The sequence below is a fragment of the Ursus maritimus genome, unplaced genomic scaffold (assembly GCF_017311325.1).
Source record: "Ursus maritimus isolate PB19 unplaced genomic scaffold, ASM1731132v1 scaffold_15, whole genome shotgun sequence".
NCBI classification, from domain to species: domain Eukaryota; kingdom Metazoa; phylum Chordata; class Mammalia; order Carnivora; family Ursidae; genus Ursus; species Ursus maritimus.
The window spans coordinates 23662132-23669353 of NW_024423897.1; the positions used below are offsets into that span (position 1 = coordinate 23662132).

Consider the following 7222-nt stretch of genomic DNA (forward strand, 5'->3'; position numbering starts at 1 on the left):
GGGGGGGGGGGGGGGGGGCTCGAGCGCTGCTTTCCCCTCCCTCAGTGCTGGGGTCTATGGGCTAGACAATGTTAGAAAGATAAAGCCGTCATTGGGGGGGCTGGGAAGAAAGGATGGGCTTTGCAGGAAGACAGTTCTCACTTCCAACTCCGCTTCTAACCAGCTCCCTTGTACTCTGGTCTTGAGCAGGTCACTGCTGTTTCTGCCTCATTTTCCTCATGTGTATAAGGTGGCGGCTGGACCGAGTGGGTGAGACGTTAGAGGTTCCTCCAGCCTCCTCACTTGTGTCCCTGCCTCCCGCTTTATACCCCTTACCACAGATTCATTGGGGACAATTTTTCTCATCTCCCTACCCAGCTAGAATGTTAGCTCAGTAAAAGTCTTGTCAGTACGGCTCACCACAGGGCCCCCGCTACCTAGAACACTGCCTGGCACACAGTAGGTATCAATAAACATTTGTTGATAGAATGCCCCAGGTCTTTTCTGGATCTAATATTGTGTAGCCCTCAGAGTGGAAGGTCTAGGAATCCCCACCCTGAGATATTTCCCCATCTGAGGCAAAGGCAGGTATGTGGCCTCATGACTCAACCTCACTGGTTCACCCAGTTTTCGTACGGCTGACTGACTCTTGTCCAGAGTATTATTATTATTATTATTGTAATTAGTCCTTGTAGGTGTGTATTACAGAAACCTATGTTCTGATTTTTTGGTCATGATGAATTCAGTGGGGTGGGGTTCTTTGCATTCCCCTGACTTCTTATCCTCTCACCTTCTGAACCTAATTCATGGTCACAGAAGCATGACTTTTGAGTATAGCAAAACAAGACTGAGAGACTCCATGCTCCCTGTGCTTAGAATGACGCTGGTTCGAGCGTGTGCAGAATCAAGATGTTGTGAACACTCCCACCCTGGACATATACGCAGGGAAACAGTGTCACAAATGCTGAGCTACGTGCCCTTGGACACGCAGCATGTCGTGGCGGACCTGAACCAGATCCTCCCGTACTAGCTTGCTTCCATGTGCAGGTGACTCCGTGCACAAGAGTCTGGGATGTCAAGGCAAGGGCAGGTAGCCACCTTCTTCAAAATGGGGAAAGAAGATCTTGTAGATAAATACAACGTCTCTGTCTTATATGGGATTAAAAAAATTACTATGGCGCATGATCCCAAGATGTGACAGTGCTTAAGGAATTGTTAGATACATCAAAGGGTGACTGGTTTTGAAACACATTTTGATAGCTTGTTAGGGTTTGTTTTCAATGGCTGGGGAATAACCTTCACCCGCTCACAGTGGGCCTCAAAGTTTTGTTTATGTTACAAGGGAGATGGCTGTAAAAGGCAGATTCCCAGGCTCCTGTTTTTTTCTTGCTCTGCATTTTATTTATTTTTTTTCTTAAAGATGTTATTTATTTATTTGACAGAGAGAGAGGGAGAGAGAGCACAGCAGGGGAAGGGGCAGAGGGAGAGAGAGGGAGAAGCAGACTTCCCGCTGAGCAGGGAGCCTGATGTGGGGCTCGATCCCAGGACCCTGGGATCATGGCCTGAGCCGAAGGCAGACACTCAACCGACTGAGCCACCCAGGCGCCCCTTGCTCTGCATTTTAAATAAGTATCCCAGGTGATTCACAGACCACTTTTGCTACTGAAAAAGGCAGGGGCCTAGAACAGCTTTGTGATTAATAAATATTTATATGATTCCAAAAGATCTCTTTAAATTTATATTTTTCTTTACATTTTCAGATTGGGATTCCTTATTCAATTCCTACATTTCATGTAACTTGCTAGGTTCTAATGCTTGGAAAAAAATTATTATTTTTTTTCTGGGAGAAAGCTCAGGTAAGTTAAATGGGTAAAATTAATAGGACTGTAGGATGAACATATTTAAAGATCACCCAAAGCCTCAATGTTCAGATTTTTCAGATTACAGGACATAGTCAAATAAAAACATAGTGTTAATTCATTCACTCATAATCATTTATTGAGGGTCTACTTTGGGCTGGGCCCTGTGCTTGCGGTTGGGGATGCAACAGGACGGACAAGGACCTGCTCTCCTGGAGTATAACTCCTCCTTGGGGAAGGCGTAGTAGATAATAATTAAGTTAGCAAAGCGTGAATTAGGCAAACCCGATGGTGGCTGCGTTAAGAGCCCAGAAACTTTCCAGCCTGGCTGATTCTCAGTCCTGGCTCCATCAGTTAGTACCTGTGTGACCCTGGGTGAGATACTCCATGAGCCTCAAATTCTTCATCTGTAGAATGGGTATAATGTGGTACCTGCCTCATGGATGATTGTGGGTATTAAAATACTCAGTGCAATGCTTAGCAAAAAAGGTTGATGTATGCAGATTGTAAGTATCATCCCTCACTTACACCTACCCTCAGAGACAGTCTTGTCATTTTCTATTTATGTAAACCTGGTGGGCTTTTCCACAGGGGGGCGGCCATGAAAATATGTCTCAGAATTTTCCAACTGCAGGGAGCTTAACAGATATGTTCTTCTCATCTAGGGTTCTTTTTAATAATATCTACAACTGGATGGTGATGAATTCAGCTCTTGGGAGAGAACTTTGGTCCACTCTTAAAAGCCCCAAATTGCTCCTGTTGGGAAAAGAATCTTATTTTCTCTGCATAAGTATAAAGATAGGAAGAAAAGAGTTAAAAGAAGCTAAAAAAACTATACCCGTGAGGATGTCCACAACAATTGGAGGCAGCCAGGAAAGACGCAGAAGGAAGCTGGGGGTGGGATGTTCAGTGGACTTGGCTGTGAAAGTCATCAGGAAAGCAGAATCTTGGCTCTGTCCTTGCAAGAGAATGAAGCTGAAAACCGCAGAGCGGAGGGTCCCTTTGTTTGGAAGTTTGTTTTGAACTTTGAGACTCCAGAATGGAGATAAACACGTCTCACTCGGAAACAGGCAAATGCTCCTGGGTGTTGGAAAACCAGGTGGGAAAACCATTGGGAGACAGATTTTCCACCTTCTTCAAGGGGTGGATGGGCTGCCCCCATTATGCTTCTTTTCTGCTCCAAGAGCCCCTTGTCTCCTGATTTCCGGTCCCTGATGGGGGCGCTTTCTAGCTCTTGTCCCCATTTTCTGACCCTCTCGTTGCTCTCCCTGACTAGCCCAGCCTTAGGCTCCTCACCTTTCCCTCCCAGTTGCCTTTCTCTCGCTCCTATCCAGCTGCATCCCACCTTTCTTGCCTCTACATGAGCCTGTCCTGCCCCACCCCACTCCTGTGCGCTCCTGCCCATTCATGAATACCCCCTCATTCACCCTCATCTGGACACGAAATCCTTCTGGCCTATGAGGTGTGGCAATGGTGGGAAGAGGCGCTTGTGATCCAATGGTTTCTGCTTACCATTTCTAGACTATTTGAATACCCCACCAAGAGTGAGTACTTTTATTTTTATTTTTGAAAAATAATATGTAGTTGTTAAGAACATGAGACAGATCGACCTGTGGTAGTGAGCAAAGACTTCACAGTATGTGGTTAAATAAGAAAATTGCTGAAAAGTATATTCAGTATTTTTGGGGGGATAATGTATATTTGTGGACCTATGTATTATATAATGTAGAGATCATACAGAATATACGTGTCATATAAAATAGTTAAATCATTTTTCCACAAGTGGGATCCCCTATAGGTCCCCCATATACATGTATGTATAACACATGGAAAATAGACCTGGGAAGACACACTTAATTATCGGGCTCTTGGATCAAAGTAAAGTTTTGGATTAGGTAGTTTTAACAAAATCATTCGGTGAAGTGGAAACTTTTTGGCAGACATTTATTTGAAGAACTAAGGTATTCTTTTGTTTTCTAGTTCATTCATTCTTTCGTTCATTTATTCAACAACTTCTAATGGAGTGTGTATCCATGCCAGAGGCTATGTCTGCCAGAAACACAGGGGAGAGGACAATGCATAAACAAACACACAGACTTATGATTACAGTCTGTAAAGCAAGTGAAGAGAGGGCAGTGGTGGACACTGAAAAATGGGGGTCTCTCAACAGGTGACCTTTAAGCTCAGCGGAAGGAGAAGGAACGGCCATCCTGATTTGGCCTAGGGCCACGGGGAAGGAGAGGGCACAGCAGTAAGTGACAAAGGACAGAATCACGGGTCCAAGGGGAGGCAGAACCAGATGCAGGTGAGGAGTCTAAAGGCTTCTTCGTGGCAGAGTTGAGTGGGTGCAGATGGTCAAGAGCACATTCAGGATTAATGAGCCTGGGAAGGCAGAGATCCTGCTTACAGTCCTGACGTAGAGAATGAGAAGAAGCCTGAGGGGCAGTGGGAAAGAATGGTCTGGGCTAGAGTGCGGGCTCTATTCTTCATTGCTGTGTGACCTGAGGCAAGTGACTTCACCTGTCTAGGCTGGAGGTTCTTTGCATGTAAAGCAAGGGTCATAGCAGTAGCTACCTCCCTGGTCGTGTCAGGGGCAGTGATGGGTAGAAGGGCTGAGCACTGCACCAGACATCTAGCGTCGCCCATATACTTGGCTGTCGTTTGCCTTGGAAGAAGCTGACCGACTTGAAGGTGTCTCTCTGGGCCCAGGTTGCCACATCTATAAATGGAGGATTGGACCAGATGTGTCCTGAGGTAAGTTTTCCCTCTAGGATTCTTGGTTCTCAGCCTCTGAGTGCGCTGTGGTTGGCCTTTGGCAGAAGATCTGACCATGCTCCAGGCTGATGCAGAGACCTTTGATCCCCCAGGGGCACCACTAGTCTGTGCTAAGCCCCAGGCCCTGAGCAAAGACTAGACTTCCCACCAGGAAATTTTTTTTTTTTTGCGTGGTGCTCCCTGACTCCGTGTCTGCACCCCTTTCCTCCCTGGGGGAGCTCCCACACTGGGGTGGAATTGGCAGGACACAAGCCTGTTTTTCTGGCCCCAAGAGTTTGGTGATAGAGCTGTGCTTTTCCTCTTGTTCCTTACATTGTTTTGTGCAGAAATGTTTTAAAAAAAAAAAATCAAAGGGGTTCCTGAGGTCTTTGGGAAGCTTCTGGGGAGGGGTACAAAGGAACTGGCTTTGAGATCAGAGTGTTGGGGGCTGCAGTGCTGACTGCAGGGAGCTCTGGGCAGACGGTCCCACCACAGGGTTCTGCTGAGGCCTCGTACTCACATCCGACCACAGCGCGAGCCTCCTTCCTGACAGTCTCCCTGCCAGCGGAAGCCAGGAGCTGGGGCGGAGCCAGCTCCGGATGGGTATCTGGGAGATCTGGGACCTGGACGCAGCCCGGCCGCTCCCTTGCTCAAGCTTCCCTGGGCTCAGTTTCCTTACTGGGATCTAAAAGGCATGTCAGTGAGCCTCCTAACCTACTCTCCCATTTTACAGATTAAGAGGCTGCACCTTACTCATTATTCACCAATCATCTCTCTTCTGCCTACAGTTCTGCTTTGTAGCGCCCTCCCTGCGGTGCGTTCCTTGAATAATTCCAGTCCTATTTCCTCAAGATGCCCCCAGGTCCTGTCTTCTCCTGGAAGCCATCCTCTGAACGACTCTAGCACCAACTGCCCAGTCCAGTCATTGAGGGACCCACCTTATCTCCTACCCACCCCTCCTGTTGGCTCCCTGCACAGAGGGAGTCCCTGGCCTTCCAGTGAGTTTGTCCATCTTGGAACTTTGCACATGCTGTTCCCTACACCTGCTTTGCTCTTCCCCTGTGTCTTTGCAAACCTGGAAGCTCCTCTTCCTCTAGGTCTTCGCTTAATTGCTACCTCCCTAGAGAGGCCTTGCATGACCAGCTAGCTAGAGTCTCCTGAGAGAATCTTTAATTAATGGGTGGAGTGAAAGCCTCTCAGACAACACGGACTTACTCATCTCAGAGTTTAGTTAAATTAACTCCCATGCCCTCCTATCCCGAACTGGCTCGCTTCCCTCTTTATTCACTTGGCTCTTTAAGACCTGACTTGTCTCTCTGAATATGGTCTTCCAGTATATCCTTTTGAATCTGCTGAGGGTACACCTCTCTCGTAGGTATTAAGAATTGCAAGTGGTCTTCGTGGTGGCCCAGCTGGAATGCACAGTGTTCTCCTGTGCAAGAGGAAAGCATTGGCAATGGGAGGACCTAGGGAGGACCGAGGAAAGTGGTCTTCGTGGTGGCCCAGCTGGAATGCACAGTGCTCTCCTGTGCAAGAGGAAAGCATTGGCAATGGGAGGACCGAGTTTCGGGTTTGCCCTCCCTTCCTAGCTATGTGACCTTGGGCAACCAATTAATTCTTGTTGTCTGAATCTACTCAGCTGTAATGTATAACATATGCCTTTAAACATTATCATAATACATATTATAATTATCCGTTTCCTTGTATACCTCAGGGTCGTTCCAGGAATGCAATGGGAAACTGTGTGCTTTGTGAACGAAAGTCTATGCAAAGTAGGTGAGGATGCTTTTTCCCTCATCTCATTACAAATTAGCAATTCGAGCTCAGTTATTTACACAGAGTTTGCAGAAGGTAACATCCTATCCCCTGGTACCCAGGAAGGCCGTGGTAAAGGGCAAGCAGAAGGCTGCGGCGTGTGTGTGCTCGTTGTTTCCCCAGGAACGCCATTAACGTGCATTGCACTGCTTGGCGTGACATTGCAATTCTCAGGCCTCCCACAAGCACCTCGTAACCCCTGAAAGGGCAGCAAGCTTCTATTTGTGAGAGATCCCACAGTTTACTCTCCGGCATTGGCGAGTTTTAGGTTGCAGCCGCTGTGCGAGCATTAACGCTCATCGAAAAGAAGTCCCTCCTTCTAGAGCCCGGGCGGCGTTGGGGGATTAGGGCAGTAACTGTAAGGCAAGGTCTCTGGGGTCTAGATGAGCCCCAGGTGCTTAGAAATTCCCACGACCCATTCTGCTTCCATTTGGGAATTGCGTCGAAGAGTCGAGTCCTCCTTCCGCCATAGAGGATTCCTCACCAGGTGGGCAGAGCGGAAGTTCCGTTGCCGTGGGATTGTATTGGTAATACAAAGAGAATTGGAAACAGTGTAAATGACACTTCAGAGGGAGATGAACAGTGGCGTATCATCCTAAGGACTAGGACACAGCGATCAGCAGAATGAGGTGGGTGCTGATGATGTCATAACCTGGAGAGCTGCTGCGACCTAGTGTCGGTGGGGGCGAGCACGAGCCGCAGACCCGTGCTACCGTGAGCCACAAATGATTCAAACGAACACATAGAAAGCACACTACGTTCCCTTGGAGTGCATTTTAGGGCATAACATGTGGTCTGGAATTATGATAGTATTT

At 47.6% G+C, this 7222-nt stretch overlaps 1 long non-coding RNA gene across 2 annotated transcripts; it reads left to right on the forward strand.

Moving 5' to 3' along the window:
* The first annotated feature begins 2515 nt into the window (after positions 1–2515).
* On the forward strand, positions 2516–6259 carry LOC103664613. 2 transcript variants are annotated; one of them, XR_569095.2, is made up of 4 exons: positions 2516–2937; positions 4009–4592; positions 5445–5590; positions 5968–6259. It is a non-coding gene; the product is annotated as an uncharacterized LOC103664613 (long non-coding RNA). The 2 variants fall into 2 exon arrangements; XR_569094.1 differs by lacking the exon at positions 2516–2937 and adding an exon at positions 2948–3382.
* Positions 6260–7222: the final 963 nt, after the last annotated feature.